Source organism: Myotis daubentonii, chromosome 14 (assembly GCF_963259705.1).
Source record: "Myotis daubentonii chromosome 14, mMyoDau2.1, whole genome shotgun sequence".
NCBI classification, from domain to species: domain Eukaryota; kingdom Metazoa; phylum Chordata; class Mammalia; order Chiroptera; family Vespertilionidae; genus Myotis; species Myotis daubentonii.
This window is the reverse complement of record NC_081853.1, coordinates 28,895,559-28,912,967: the sequence shown is the minus strand read 5'-3', so window position 1 is coordinate 28,912,967 and position 17,409 is coordinate 28,895,559.

Sequence of the window (17,409 nt, the reverse complement as noted above, 5' to 3'; positions counted from 1 at the left end):
GCTCCCACAGAGCCCCTGGCCCCGCACAGAACACTCCATTCAGCACCGGAAAACACAAAGACCCAGTACCCACCCCCACATGCAACACAGGCCACAGCCCCTAGGCCTCAAACGTGGAGTCTGTCAGCCACGTAAGCACTGCCACTTCCGGTCTGGCCAATGAAGCCAAGAAGATGAGCACTCACAACCTGTGGAGCTCTACTGTACTCTGTGCTGACCACTGTGCTTCTTCATCTTGTTTTATTTTACATGAGCTCTGAGTTATGTTTAGCTAGCTCCATTTCACAGATGAGAACAGATCAAGGAGGTTAAATCACATGCCTAACAACAACTGGTAAGTGGCTGAGCTGGGATTCAGACCCAGGTCTGCCTGGCCCCCAAGTTCTTTCTTTAGCATGTGTGAAAGCCAGGTGGGAAGGGTCAGAGTTTGACTTGGGAGCCCAATTCTCACTTGCTGTCTTCCCCAAGGGCCTCTAAACAGCGGGGCCAATCAAAAAAGGTATGTTCTACAAGAATGAATCTTCTGAAAGCAAGCAGATTAGGTTTATGGCTTAGGTTTGGGAGGGACGCCAGATGGGGCAGTGGGACAGCTTTAAGACCCCAGGAGCAAGCTGGAGTTCACCTTGACCAACATGGGGGGTGGGGCGGGGGGAGGCGGGCATACTGACATTTGGGTAAAGACTCTTGGTTCAGGGCTGTTCTTCAAACTGACTGTCCCAGTGGGTCAGAAAATAGATTGATTTATTGCTCTGCCACATGGTTCTGAGAGATGGGGTCTGATCAGGGCTCCCTACACTCTGAAAAAAATGGAGGTGTAGGTTGAAGATGGGTAAACCAGGAGTACTCTAAAGCAAGGCCAAGTTTGATGAACACCCTGGGGCTCTAATGTATGTATTCTTGTGCTGTGAAATCTAAGCAAATGGCTCTGTGTGTGGCTTGGGGGATGTCAAAGAACACATTTGTTTTTCAGTAAATATACTGGAATCAGGAAGACACACAGTAAAAAGTGTCCCAGCTGCTGTTATAAGGGGAAGAGGAGAATAAAGGACAACTTCTCCACAAATGGAGAATGAGTGATATCAGCAGAAGTGGACAGAGAGTGAAGCATTGGGTTTCATTCATTGAGGCCCAACAGAGGCTGCTATAGACTGAGCACTCAGCCTTCTGGGTTGGAGAAGTAGGCATTCCCCTCCAGGTTTAGATTCAAGGACCTCCACACAGCCACTCCTACCCAAGCGGAGTCCCCTATAGGCCTCCCTTGTAAGAAAGCATAAAAAAACTGACCCTGTAGCAGAAGGGTTTAGGGGCAAAAATGGGGTTGTTAATTGCAATAAGCCAGGCACTTGAGTTTTAATGGGCATGGGGATTTCACTCTGTGTAAGACAAGAAGTTGAAACTGAGATGCTAGCAGAAACCCAAACCACTTTAGGAACTAATTCTCAGTGAGCATGTGAAGTAGCCAAAGCTGCTCTGAGACAACAAGAATGTTTGCCTATTTAGCCCAGGATCTATGTGAATTAAATGCAGTTCTTCTCTGTTCGAACTCTGGTTTGGGGTTTGAATTTATGCTTCCGGCTAGCCAAAATCTATACTAATAAAAGCATAATATGCTAATTAGACCAGACAGAAAAACGACCTTTCAGACGTCATTCTGGATGTCCTTCCGGACAAAGCCATGGTGGCAGAGGCCGAGGAAGAGGTGGTTAGGGGTGATCTGGCCAGCAGGGGAGCGGTTAGGGGCATCAGGCAGGCAGAGGTGGTTAGGGGTGACCAGGCAGGTAGGCAGAGTGGTTAGGGGTGATCAGGCAGACAGGCAGGCGAGCAGTTAAGAGCCAGCAGTCCTGGACTGCTAGAGGGATGTCCTGGATTGGAGAGGGTCCAGGCCGGGCTGAAGGACTCCCCTCCCTCCCCCCACCACCCATGCATGAATTTCGTGCCCCGGGCCTCTCGTATTAAAATAAAGTCCTGCTTGCAATTCTTATAGACTGCTAGAAAGAAGTAAATGTAAAAACTGTCTGGAGGGACACACCTTTGAAGGAGGCCAATCAGAATTCCTGTAATAAGGCCATGACAAATGTGATTTCATAATCCCAAATTGTAAAACACACATGAAAATAATCCACCTAAAGCAAACATCAGCAGAAACGTACAGTCAAATTAGACTTCCAAGAGCTTCAGATAAAAACAAAACAAAACAAAACAGATACAAACTATAAAATAAGTGTGTTTAAAATGAATAAAGAAAACTAAAAGCACTTAAAAACATGAAAAAGAATAAAGTGATGTGTTTTAAAAGCTAGATTAAAAAATAACCAGAGTAGTTGTAGAAATTTAAAAATACAGTCATTAAAATTAAAAGGTAACAGATGAGTTAAACACAGCTGGAGAGAGAATTAGTAAACTGGAATGTAGTGCCAAGGAAACTACCCCCATGTATGTAACACAGAACACACTGGTGGAAATTCAGAACACCAACATAAAAATAACATTCTAAAATCTTCCAGAGAAAACAAAATAAACCATAGAGATTACCTATAAAGAAACAATACAAAACAATCTCATTTACAGTTGCATCAAAAATCATAAAATACCTAAAAATAAATTTAACCAAAGAAGTGAAAGTCTTGTACTCTGAAAACTACAAGACATTGGAGAATTAAATTGAAGAAGATACAAATATATGAATGATACACCTTGCTCATAGATTGGGAGGATTAATATTGTTAAAATGTTTTTACTACCTAAAGCAATATACTGATTCAATGCAATCTTATTAAAACACCAATGACATTCTTTCCAGAATTAGAACAACTAATCCAAAAATTTATATGAAACCACAGAAGATCCTGAATAACCAAAGAAATCTTGGGAAAGAACAAAATGGGAGGTATCATGCTCCCTCACATAAAACTATACTGCAAAGCTACAATAACCAAAACAGTATGGTACTGGCATAAAAACAGATATGTAGATCAATGGAATATAATAAAGAGCCCAGATATAAAACCTCACTTAATGGTCAATTAATCTACAACAAAGGAGTGTATAATATACAATTGGGTAAAGACCATCTCTTCAATAAATGGTGTTGGAAAAAGCAGACAGATACTTGCAAAAATATTTGGACTACTTTATTACATTATATACAAAAATAAGCTCAAAATGGATTAAAAACCTGAAGCCATAAAACTCCTAGAAGAAAACAGACAATATATTCTTTGACATCAACACATACACACACACACACACACACACACACACACACACACACACAGAGGAATATTATTCAGTAATATCTTTTTTAATATGTTTCCTTGGGCAAGGGAAACAAAAGAAAAGAATAAATGAGACTATATCAAACTAAAAAGTTTTGGCACAGCAAAGGAAACCATCAACAGAATGAAAAGACATCCTACTGAATGGGAAAAGGTGTTTATCAATGACACATCTGATAAGGGGTTAATATCCAAGACATATAAGGAACTCATACAACTGAACACACACAAAAAATAAACAACCCAATTTAAAAATGAGCAGCAGACCTGAATAGATATTTCTCCAAAGAAGATACATAAAGGTGGCCAACAGACCTATGAAAAGATGCTTACTATCATAATCATCAGGGAAATGCAAATTAAAACCACAGTGAAATATCACCTCACACCTTAGGAGATTAAGCTCCTAGCAAGTGTTTGATTTGTCCTCAACAAAACACGGCTTCAGCGTGTTCTTTGGTCTCAGATGTGTAGAAGATGGGGGTGGGTGGGGAGTTCTGTAGGCTATAATCAATAAATCAACAAATAAGTGCCGGTGAGAATGCAGAGAAAAAGAACCCTCATACATTGTTGGTAGGATTATAAATTAGTACAAACACTATGAAAAACAGTATGAAGGTTCCTTAAAAAATTAAAAATAGAGCTGCCATAAAATCCAGCAATTCAATTTCTGGGGGTTTATCTGAAGGAAACAAAAACACTAATTTGAAAAGATATATGCACCCCTATGTTCATTGCAGAATTACTAGTTATAGCCAAGATATGAAAGTAACCTAGATTTCTATCAATAGACGGATAAATAAAGAAGATGTGGTACAATGGGATATTATTCAACAATAAAAAAAGAATAAAACGTTCTCATTTGTGGCAATATGGATGAACCTAGAGGGTATTTTGCTAAGTTAAATAAATCAGGCAGAGAAAGACAAATACCATATGATTTTACTTGTATTCGGAATCTAAAACAAAACAAAACAGAAATGGACCCATAGATATAGAGAACAAACTGATGGTTGCCAAAGCTGAGGGGAGTGGGGGGATAGGAGAGAAATAAAATAACTCAGGTATTTTTAAAAAGAAGCAATACAACAATCACATTAATAACCAGACTTTTTAATAATGGGTGGAAGACAACAATGGAATGATATCTTACAATGATGAGAGGAAATAGTTTTGAGTAAGGATTCGAAAACCCAACCAACTTCATTAAAATATGAGGGTTTTAAAAACTGAAGTATTTTTAGATATAATATCCCCAAACTGGAAACAACCTAAGCATCTATCAACAAGTTAATGGAGACACAAATTGTGGTATATTCAGTCAAAGGGATACTACCCAACAGTGAAAAGTAACAATGTCCTGATACACATAACAACAGGGATGAGTCCAATGACATATGCTGAGGGCAAGCAACTTGACACAAAAGATCACATACTGCATGGCTTATATGAAATTCTAGAAAAAAACCCCAACCTAATCTACAGTGATATAAATAGATCAGTGATTTGGAGGGTATGGGGAGAGAAGGTGGGGATAGGAAAGGTCACAAGGGAAATTTCTTGGGGAGGTAGGATGGAAATGTTCTATAGGTGAGATGGTGGTTGTAAGACTTGTCAAAGCTCAAACTCTACAATTGATACCTGTTTCTTTCCACTGTATGTAGGTTATGCTTTAATAAAAAATGAATACAATTGTTTGATTTTTAAATATATTTTTTATTAATTTCAGAGAGGGAGGGAGAGATAGAAACATCAATGATGAGAGAGAAACTGGATTGGCTGCCTCCTGCACACCCCCACCCTCTCCACCGGGGAGCAAGCCCGCAACCCAGGCATGTGTTCTGACCTGGAATTGAACCGTGACCTCCTGGTTCACAGGTCGACGCTCAACCACTGAGCTATGGCCGGCTGGGCTGAATACAATTGTTTTTTAATTCACGTATTTATTCATGATTGTTTATACAAAAAAGATTTAGTTATCACTCAAACTAAAATCCCATATTATTCCCACTTGAGAAGTTAGCTGATCGACATGAAGTATACGTGTGCTAAAGAGGCTGTAATTAGTGATCGACTAGATGTTTGTAAGAAATATAAGCATCAATATTACCTTAAAAACCTAAGAGGGACCCCTCGAGCAGCGGTTCTCAAACATTAGCAAATGTCATCTGGGGGGGCTTATGAAAACACACATTGTTGGGCACCACCCTTGAATTTCTGATTTAACGGGACTGGGGTAGGGACCAAGAATTTACATTTCTAATAGGTTCCCAGGTGCTGCTGCTGCTGCGGGGTCAGGGCCGTAATTTGAGGACTACTATTAGAGAGCAATGGAAATAGAAGAGAGACCACTGGAGAGAGAAAAATAAAATCCTAAAAAAAGTTTTGGGTTGGCCACAGCAAGTTCTGAATCCAGGTTTCACTACTTCCTAGCAGTGGGAGCCCTGGACATGTACCTTCCTGGAGTGTCTGGCTCATTCTTTGAGTCTCAGGGTCATTGTAAGAATTAAAGGCGATAAACATAAAGCTCTTAGCAGAGTCCCTGGTACAGAGCATGCCAGTCCCTGGTAAAGATTTTTGGCTGCCAGTGATGTGTTTATCCCAAGGTAGTGGCTATGGTATGGGACTGCAGATTGAGCTCCCAGCAAGTGTTTGACTTGTCCTCAACAAAACACAGCTTCAGCGGGTTCTTGGGTCTCAGATCTATGTGTGTGGAAGACAGGGGTTGGCTGGGGAGTGCTGGAGGCGAAAAGTGAGGGTTGGGGCCTGAAAGATGGCAACTGCCAATCCACCACCCAGCCAGTATTGTCCCCTACACCTTCCATTCAAGGATGAGCACCTATCTTAGAACTGACAGCAGGGCCCCTTACCTCTCCACTCATACTAACAGGTCACATACCTGAATGTTCTGCTTCTCAGCTGCCTGCGTGTCTCCACTTCTGAACGTATTCGCGTAAGTCTTCGTGGCGTCCCTTAGGTGACTTTTAAGGCTGGGAAGACTCACCAGCCAGAAGCCAATCTTTCTAGGTTGCAAGAACCTCTCCGGAGACCACACTGAAAAGTGAAGGTGTGGGTCCCTCAAGGGGCTTGGGTGTGAGATAAATCAGTCAGCGAAGAGCAAGCACAGCAGGGACCCCAGGCCTTTACCTGCCGTCCTCTTCCTCGTCCTCCGGGGCAGCAGCGGGGCGCCTCACTGGTTCCCAGAAGCCGCAGCTCCTCGGGCCCAGGCCTGCCCAGCTCTGCCCTCTCTTCTTCTCTGAGGGGAGAAGGCCTTTATTCAGCCGCAAATGACATCAGCTGGAAGCTGACTCGGCTCCTCCGCAGCACCCACTGCTTCCCCGCCCTGTGACTTGCACATCTGGTCCCACTCACTGTGCTTGTTACAGGAAGAAGATATTCCACCAGATTTGTTTCACCTGGAGACTCAGGAGGAACGGGACCTGGAGTTCCTTCAGCCACCAGGCAGCACAGGGCCTTGCTTCAGTTTTTATATAAATTGTGCTTCTTCTTCACGTTTGCTCCCAAAAGGCAGGCCGGGAGAGCAGGCGGTCACAGACTCTCATCCCTCCAGGGCCACAGGGGTCGGATTGCTCTGGCCCCGGAGGGGGGCGGGCATTTGCAGCCCCCTGTGGTAGGGAGCTGGCAGGGGGTCACTCCAGACCACCTCTTCCCAAGGGCACTGTCCCTGCCTCTCCTCCAAGGACTCTAGGAGGGCCCTTGCCAGTCCCAGCGTAGAAACTGTTTCCACCAGACCTAAGGCATGTATGACATTTCCCAGATTGGGCAAAATCTATTGTCACCGTAAGAAACATTCAAAGTTTTGTGAGTTTATTTGAGCCTAACTGTCGACGATTGCTGGGAAGCAAAAATCTCAACGGATTGAGATAATGCTCCAGAGAATGGCAGTTTTGCAGTTTATGTTATACGTTTTTATTACAATCAAAAGTGAAGACGCAAGTGGGTTACATGAAATTCATTGGTGATAGAGTAGGGAGGTGGGAGAAAACAAAGCGGGGAAACGTCTGGGATTGCATAAAAAGTACAATGACAGACATGCTTCTTTTACTTAGGTGGGTGCAGGGTAGTTACTACTGTAGTTTACAGTTAACTCAATGACAATGAGGGGGTCTGTGGTCTCCGCAGAGCGGTGGTGTGCTTTGAGGGGTCCGGAAAAAGGGAAATTACTTTGACATTCCAACGATATGTTATGGTAGATGCAAAAAGACAATAGGTAGGCTCAGTTAAGGTAAAGATTGACCTTTGCCAGGGGAGATACGGGCCTAGGACATGACTACTCACCATAGACTGTTTTTATTTAAATTTTTAATTTCAGACCATCCTTTGTGGTTACTTTAGGTCTCTGAGTTTGCAAGGCTGCCCCGCAGACCTCCCCTGAGCCAGTCAGGTCAGCAAGTGGCCCCTTTTTGTCCACACTGTTTATTTATTGTCTCTCTCCCTGAGAATAGGGGCCATTTCCCGTTTTACCGCCATATCCCGAGAGCCTAGTGCAAAGCAGATGAGGAATAAACAAATGTTTGTAGAGTTGCTGCTTGTCTTGAGGTCGGGTGAGGGAGGGCCTCCCCGCAGCATAAAGCCCCAATTTTCTGCACACCCTGTGGAAGGCAGGGCAGAAGGACTTTGACTGCCAGTGATGCTGTGAGCGACCAGCAATCTTTCTTTTCAAAACTTCAAATTGAACGAAAACATTGGTGAGTTAATCAATAAGATATTGGTCCATATACTCTCCCGCCATTTATCAAATGCTGTTTGATGTGTTAAAATCAATGGAGATGTGCCCTTTCAAAACGTTTATTACATAGTGTTTTGTTTCCAAAAAGTGGTTTCACCCATGATTAGAATAACAATGGTGACCTTTCGTTATGCGTGTTGAGCCCTTGGCCAGGCTTGTTCCGTTGAACTCTCTTAACAACTTTTCAAGGGAGAAGGTGTCAGTGAATTCCCACTGGTATAAGGATGATGAAGAGGAGGGTCACAGAGCTTAGGTTCCTCCCCAAGGTCACACAGCCAGCAAGAAGATGGTGGGTTTGAACCCAAACACTTTTCTTTCTGAACCATTAGGTCTTTGTTTTTTGATTGAGGAACATAATATTTACCTCTTAAGGCAATGGTGAGCATTAAGTTAGGTGATGTTTGAAAAGAATTGGGCACAGGGATTCCCCAATTGTGGTCCTATCAGAACCACTTGGTAAACCTGCTTTAAACACAGGGGCCAGTGCCCACGCTACTTGAGGGATCCTGGGCCTCTGTGTGCCTTATGAGCTCCCAGGGGATTCTGACATGCACCAAAGTGAGAACCATCAGTGCAGCACCTTATACAGGGTGGGGAAAAAGTAGGTTTACAGTTGTGAGTACACAAAACACAGAGTTTATTCTTGCATTATTATTTATTAATTATTGTATTACTTTGCATAGGAACAACTGCAGACCTACTTTGGCCCCACCCTATATCCACAAAAACATGGAGGAGCTAGAAAACAAGCAAGCACAACATTCCCCTGAGGTCCAGGTGTAACCAGAGAGCAGAGGGTGGACAAAGACGTTGGGCCAGAGAAAGCATCATGGTCCCCTCTGTGCCCTATCTTCTGCAGATGCCGCCCCCTGGACTTGGGAGGTCCAGGCCTCAGGAGCTGGCATTCGTAATGCCCATGACCGCATGGCTGCCCTTGTGCCAACAGGGGCCCCGAGGCGGCCACTGGCAGCATGCCTCTGTGTTCGGGCCACTGCGGGCTGCCGGTGGGAGCACCTGGTTCTGCTGCTCTTCTTGACTGTGCAGTTTGCCTGCTTGTGAGTCTGATTGAATGTTTCTCAACCAGAGCCCCCTGAGGCTCCCGGGCCCAGGCAAGTCTGTTCCCCCTGCTGACAGAGGTGAGACCCCCAGACCCAGAGCCCCGCTCGGGCCCTGAGTAAATGTCTGGTGCTACCCCGGCCGGGGTAGGAGCCATCAGGTTTGTCTCCACCTGGAGACTCAGAAGGAAGGGGACCTGGAAGTTCCTTCAGCCACCACGCAGCACTGGGCCTTGCTTTAATTTTTATAAAATTGTGATTCTTCACTTTTGCTCTCAGAAGGCAGGTGAGGAGAGCAGGAGGCCACAAACCCTCATTCCTCCCAGAGCTACTGGGATCAAACAGCTCTGGCCCAGGAGGGCCCTCCCACCCTCTCCCACCCTCTCCCACCCCCTCACCCACACTCAGGAGGAGGTAGAGAGCTGGAATCGGTCACTCCAAGGCCACCTCTTCCCAATGGGGCTGTCCCCGCTTCTCCTCCAAGAACCCCTGGACTGCCTTTGGCAACTTCTTCCCATTGACCTTTCCTTCCACCCCACCTAAGGAGTGCCTGACATTTCCATTTAATAGACCTTGGAAATACTTTCACATCAGCACATATTGTCTACTTCATTCTTATTTATTTATCTCTTCCTATTTCATTGCATTTTGAATGGTAACATATTCACACCGTTTGAAATTCAAGTAGTATGAAAAATTATACAATGAAAAGGCTTGTTCACCTATGCTCAGATCCCATCACTGCTACTCCCAGACAAGAAACCGTTTGTATGAACTTGTGTCTTCCAGACTTTCTTGATTGCACTTAAAGTCACATATGAAGGTATTTTCTTGCTCTTGCCTTTTTATCCAAACAGGAACATGTAACAAACTTGGGTGCACATTTTTTTTTTCCTTCTCTTGGCCAACTTTCCACATCAATACAGAGAGAGCGTTCTCATTTTTCCTGACTGCTAACAAGTACCATCATTAATGTAGCCAGTCCTGAGTGGAAGGCCGTTTGGGTTGTTTACTATTACTTGTAACTACAAGCATGGCTCTTCTGATCTAGCTTGTACATGTGGTTTTGTGCCCATGAGAACATATCAGAGTGGTTTCCACGTAGGTTGTTCAATGTATTAGAGTTCTTGTGTCATCATGTTCTTGGCAACCCTGTGTATTAGCAAATCATTTAAAAAAAATCGTTCTCATTCAAGTAAGTACATAAAAATGTATTTTTACAGTTTTTAAATGGATTTCTTTTATTATAAGAACAAGTGAACATATTTTCAAATATTTGTGGACCTTTTTTTCTTTTTCTGTGAGCTGTCTTTTCATATCCTTCGTTCATTTGAAATTGGGTTGTTAGTCATTTTTATTGATTGATAAAGACCTTTCTATACACTAAGGAAATTCATCTGGCCATATAACTGTTATAAATATTTCTCTCAGTTCCTTGTTTGCCTTTGACCTTTTTTGATTACATTTTCCTGCCAAATTTTTCTCAAGACAGTATCTGCAGATAGTATAAGAGTCTAGGAACTACAAGTTATCAAAGAGAAAGCCACAGCCCCAAAAAGGCATCACTTGCTGAAAGTCCATGACACCAAATGTAGATTTAATACCTGATTTGATTGCAGTTTCAACCTCTCTCTGGAATATAATCTTAAACAACCAACCTGGAATTTTCTAGTCCAGCACCAGTCAGGTAAATTGTCACCTGGGCCCAAAGGAGGAAGAGATGGCTTACATGACAAAACCCTTGCTATTCTCTTCCTCCCAAAAGAAGATGTTCTGGTCTAAAAATAATCGTTTATTTGCTTTTGCTAATAACTTCCCTGTCACATCCTTCTTCCTATAAAAAACTTCCATTTTGTCCAACCCCTAGGAGTGCCCTTCTGGTGGCCACATGGGATGTTCCCTGATTCATGAATCACTGAATAAAGCCAATTAGATCTTCCCACAAGCAACTGTTTTTTGCCATGTTTAGCTGTTTCACGGGCACTTGCCTCCACATTTCTAAAGAAGCGCATATCGCTTTTCTTTATTGTATCAATTTTAGACATTTTCTATTGATTTTTGTCAATGATGTTGAAGATTTAGCGTGCTGTACCTCCTTCCCTTCCCTCTCCTCTATTTGCTCTCTCTCTATGTAGATTATCCAATTTTTGGTTAGGTCAATATTTAGTGCTTACATTCTTCAACTATTTAAATATTGTTTATAATTGAGCTGAATAATGTATTGTGATTAGATTTCCATTCCGGTACAGATCTTTCCTGGAGTTATCGCCTCCGTTTGTTTTTTTTGTTGTTTGCTTGCAATTGTTAGTTTTGGTAGGTCAAAACAGTTGAATATTATCAGTTTCATATGTTTCAACTTCAGAGGTTCAGAAGGAGTCACCCCAAGATGTGCCTCTGTGGGATGCAGATTGTTTTGAGTTAGTTTCTCTGAAGGCTCAGGAGAATCTTCCTTCCCCCCTTTAACTACCAGAAGAACCTGAATCAGGGGCGTCCTCATAGTAAGAGATGATCACAGATAACCTCTGTTGACCTACCGACAGGACAGACAAACGTCTACTTACCAAACTTCTGTTATCACCCTGAAATGACCTTTTGAAGCCCCCAAGGCGCATTACCTCATCCCTAGCTCAGATGTCTTCAATCCCCCTTTCTGTCTCTGAACCTCTGTTGCATGGAGCGTCTCTGACTTTCTCATGTATGTGGGGTTCCCATACATGTGTATGTATTAAATTTGGTTATTTTCTCTTACTAAGGTCTCATGTCTATTGGATTGTCAGATCAGCCAGAAGAACCTTAAAGGTAGAGGAAAGTTTCTCCCTCCCCCGCGTATATCTTTTTTTTTTTTTTTTCAAACTCTCAATTATAATGTTAAATCACTCTCAATAGAATCAAGCACATGAAGGAAGACATTTGTTTTCTTGAAGATAGCCATAGTCAATTTCCTGGATTGAACAGAGGTGAAAATTCAGGATCTTAGTTCCTTTTGTAGATACACATATAATTGATCCTTTTGCTTTCAGTCTTCCTTGCCTTCTGGGACATTTGTGCTTCTGGCTTCTGTGTCCCACAGAGGGTTCTGTGGGTACACTGGATTGTTTTTCATTGGGATACGTCTTTGTGACACTTGAGTTTCCTTTTCCTACTCTGCTACATCAATTACCACACGTATTCAACCACTTTTCCATTTTTCCCATCACGCAACTGCTCTCCCACTTTCTTCACTTTTGTGGATTTATACCTCTTTTATTCTTTTCTGAAAAATTGTAGACAATTTTGAAATGGACAAAAATATATGAGTGGATGTTCTGGCTAGCCCACTCACTTAGGTTATCTTTGCTTTTGTTGTCTTTGATTAGGCTATTTTCCAACTTCATAGAGATAGAAGTTAACTTGTAGAACTAATTGTAATGCAAATTTCTGGTCTGTAGCTACACAATTGATTCCTGATCATGGCAGTATGAATAGGTTTTACCCAGTAGAGAATATAAATTTCTGTAAACCCAATCTTCATTTAAGCCAGTTGTAACATCTAACTGGTTGCCTAATTAATTAAATGAGTTAATTTAAAATCTTTGCTGTTCATTTTATATTTATACTAGAGGCCTGGTGCACGAATTCGTGCACAGGTGGGGTCCCTTGGCCTGGCCGGTGATTGGGGCAATTGGGGCATCTTGCCCAGTCCTGATTAGGACCAGCCAGGGGGAGGGACCATGGGAGGCTGGCTGTGGGAGTGCACTGACCACCAGGGGGCAGCTCCTGCATTGAGCGTATGCCCCTCAGTGGTCACTGCATGTTAGAGCTACCAGCCAGTCCTCCGGTCATCCGTTCTTAAAGGTTGCTTAGGCTTTTAGCTCTATAGATAAGGTTATGATTTCATCTTTTAGAAAAACTATCTTATAACAATTTTGGACTTCCTGTTGATATGGATAATAGAGTCACCTGTAAGAACCAGGTAGACTGTGAGCTGTGTGCCCAGAGAAGTATATATAGTTCATGAGTAGTTTAAGCCAAGGCACATTTTTTTGGTGCTTATTGGTGAATCTTAAGTGTCAATAGAACTTCAACTTTGCCAACTCTATATCCTCTGTGTATTTCCCCCCCCGTCCCTTCCTCTCAATTAATTCTGTGTTTCAGTTTTGGCTCATTTACAGCCCATAAGTTATACCTCTTTTGTGATAGAAATGACTGGGAATTTGGCTTGATGGTCTGAATGTTGATAATTTCTGTAGATAAATAATAGATATGTGTTCTCTGCTGGTGGGAGATAATAGAGAACCTGGTTTGTTAGTTTTTTTATTGTATTTGTTTGCTTATGTGTTTGTCCATTTTGAAAACAAATTAATTTAAGAATTCATGCCCACCAGCAAGGAGAACAGCTCTTTTTGTCTGTGTCATGTGACCTGTGGCTGGAATTGAAGAATTAAAGCTCTCAATGTGTATGTATGTATTTCCCTACGTCTGGAGGGCATAAAAAATTAGGTTGCAAAGTTTTTTAAATTAAAGGATCTTTGTTCTAATTGGCTTATAGGGTAAATAAGTGCCTAAATAAAATTCTGAAAAGTAAGATAAATTCCTAATCATTTAAATGTGCTATAAAAATGTGCTAAAAATTGTTCTTCCTGAAGCTAATTTAGAACATTTGTAAGAATCCAAGTTCACATAAAGTAAAATGTTAGGCACACAAGACCCACTTACTAATGTGGGTTTAATAAAAACAGCTTTGCCTTCTCTGATTTATCACTGTTAAATAAAATACAAGTGGATTGGAAGTGAAGACTTACAACTGTCATTATTTGAGGTGATATAATCATTTACCTAGGAAAAATCACAGTCAACACACAATCTGTTAGAACTGATGAAAGTTCAGAAAGTTTGCCAGATATCAGAGCCAACTATAAAATCAATAGCATTGCCTTATATTAGCCATAACTTACTAGAAAATATAAAAAAAAAGAAGAAATTGTTCACAAGAGCAAGAAACCTATAAAGAGTATAGGGATAAACAGAAACAAAAGCATACAGGATCTCCATGGAGAAAAAAAAATTTTTTTAAATTATCTTTTACCCCTCATTCTTATATTAAAGAGGCCTTTTAAAACAGAATTTATCTTTCACTCTAGCATGCAATGTACCTAACAGAATTCCATTATTGAAAAAAAGTGAGAAAAAACATAGATGGTGATTAATCAACAATAGGAACCACACCTGGAGAGGGGAGCTGACAGAGGTCCTGCAGCAAAGATGGGGACCAGCTAATTTTGCTGGAGCCTTCGGTAAGGGCTGTGAGGCCATCCATTTGGTCCCCTTCTTGGTCTTAACTCCAGATGCTGGGATGGAGCAGGAAGGAGATTCTTATGGAGAAATCTTAAAACTTCTATTAAAGGACATCAGTAAAAACAGTTTTATAGTTGTGGTTATGCTAAACACAGGGTTAATAAAGCTATTGTAATAATTATAACCTGCATATTTTTTTTTCCTTATGAACTACTGTATGCCTACTTTTGCCCACCCCTGTATAAGATGATTGAATGAAAAGGGAGATGCTTGGATTAGATAATTTAACAATCTGGAGTTTTCTCATCACCACAAATTCACCCATAAATTCAATGTGCTCCCAAACAAAATTCCAGGTGGAATATTTTTGGGGGGATTGAGGGGAAACATGATAAAATTGCTCTAAAAATTACATGGAGGGATAAAAGTCCATGGGTAGCTTAGTCTGAGATTAGAGGGTGGGAATTGTCTTAAGAATATTAAGATATACCACAATGTGAAAGTACAGAGAGAGAGAGACCAAAGGAGCAGAGTAGAGTTCAGAGACAGACCCCCATTACTTATAGGAAGTTACTGTACAACAGAACTGACACCACAAATCCATTGATTTGTCTATAATTCTTTGTTGAGCAATATTAATTGTTTAAGGGTATAAGTGTTTCCTCTGAGCTCTGTTTTAATCATATCCCTTAGATTTATATGTAATAGTTTAAAAACTTTTTATTTTGATATAATTATGGACTCACAAAAAGTTGTGAAGCCTACAGAGAGGTCCCATGTACCTACCACCCAGCTTCCTCCAATGGTGACATCTTCTGTAACTATAGAGCATTTGTAAAGCCAGAAAATTTATTGGCACAATTAATGCAATTGAGTACAAGTCTTACTCAGCTTCTACCATTTTGTATGCCTTCATTTTGTGTGTGTCTTTGTGTACAATTCTATGATATTTAATCACATGTATGGATTCATGTAACCACCAGCGCAATCAAGATATGCACTGTTCTGTACCCACAAAGGAGCTCCCTCACTATTCTGCCCATTTTAGTCATATCACCTTAAGTGTCCTCCATTTCTCTAATGTTGTCATTTAGGTAATGTCATATAAATGGAATCAAATCGTGTGCAGCTTTTAAGATTGGCTTTTTTCACTAAAGATCCATCCAAATTATTGCAAATGTCAATAGTTTGTTCCTTTAATTGTTGAATAGTATTCCATTGTATGAATGTACTCCAGTTGATTTAACCTTTCATCTGTTGAAAGACATTTGGGTTCTTTTTTAGTCTTTGGTTATTACAAATAAAACAGCTATGGAAATTCACGCACAGTTTTTGTGAGAATATAAGGTTTCATTTCTCTGGGGAAAAAATACCCGGGAGTGTTATTTTTGGGTTGTATGAAAAGTGTATATGTACTTGTAAGAAACTGCCAGGCCCATCTGTAGACTGGTCCTGCCATTTTATATTCCCACTCAAAATGTATGTGTGACCTAGTATTAGCAGATACTTGGTATTATCAGATTTTTATTTTAGCCATTCTAACAGGTCTGTTGTGGTATGTTATTGTGATTTAATTTGCATTTTTCAATAGCTAATGATGTTGAACATAATATGTTATTTACTATCCTTATATCTTCATTGGTGAAGTGTTTATTCAAGTTTTTTGCCCATTTTCTAACTGGATTGTTTGTTCTGACTGTTGAATTTAGAGAGTTCTTTTCATATTTTGTATAGAAGTCCTCTGTCAGTTATGTGATTTGCAAATATTTTCTCCCATGTAGTCTTTTCCTTATTAATTTCTGACTATTTGCCATTTCAGTTTTGATTTCCTGTTTGATCCATAAGTTTTTAAAGAGAGTTAATGGGCCACAAAAAGAATTGGAATTTAATAACACAGTGTCAGCCAACAGAGAAGCTTATCGAGAGCTGATGGGGAAGGCATGTTGCTTAGGGAGGGCTTTTAGCTGAGTCTTGAAGAATAGGTAGTGATTACGGCAACCTTGAGGATTATCAGTTAGGAGCTATAAAATGGTGAGAGTCCTAAAGTGCAAAATAGCAGAGACTTTCTTAAGACATCCCAACCATGATCTTGATACCCCAAATTAGGTGATGCAATGCCCATTTCATCCGAAGGGCAGCTCCCTCTCAGAGGTGGCCTGTTTTGTGGACCAAAGGTCTCCACTTAATGCTGCGTGGCAGGAAGGTTTCTTAACATAGTCTGGAGGTCTCCTCAGAAGGGCCATAAATGAAAACGTGGCCAAGGTTGGGCTGATAACCACAGTGCGTGAAGTGCAGGGCTATTAATTAACGTACTTGCACAGTCCAGTAACTCAGAGGACACAGGGCAAAGTGAGGAGGATGGAGGATGAGGAAAGCAGCATGAGACTAGGTCCCGCCGGCTGGAGGAGGGCTGATGAAGGCCATGTGCTGATCAAGAAGAAAGAACTTCTGGGATGTGCAACCTGACTCGGCCCTTCTCTGCCAAGATCATAGCAGCACCTGGACACTGGGACCAGGAAGCTCTGCCTCGGTGCCATCCCCAAAGCCAAGTCCTCTGCTGCCACTATTTCCAAAGAATTGAATCTGCATTATCTACCTGCTTCACATGCTTCTTTCCAAATCTCTTCCCTCCGGTGCATCTCATTGAGGGAAACTTGGTCTCACACCGGGAGCCTAGATGCAGGGCAGGCTGGGAAAGCTAGTTTTCCTTCTATGAATACTTCGGGGAGATGGAATTCCTAGCGAAGGACACTCCCCAAACATGGGAGAGTTGCTCACAAGAGGACAGACAGTCACACATGTGACACATGCCCACTAGGATTGTCTAAGCCAAAGGTAAGACTGAGAGTTAAATGTGAGTTCAAACGGGGCCTCTGATGGGGGACTATGGTGTCAGGGAAAGGACCCATTTGGCCCAGACATCACATGCATGAAGGGCTTTTCAACTTTTGACATTATCACCAAATGAAGTGACAGTGAAGGTCGCAGAGAGACAGTCACGGGACAGAATGAAGTTCCTTCTCCAGCTTCCAACTTGTGCACTGTGATTGGACTA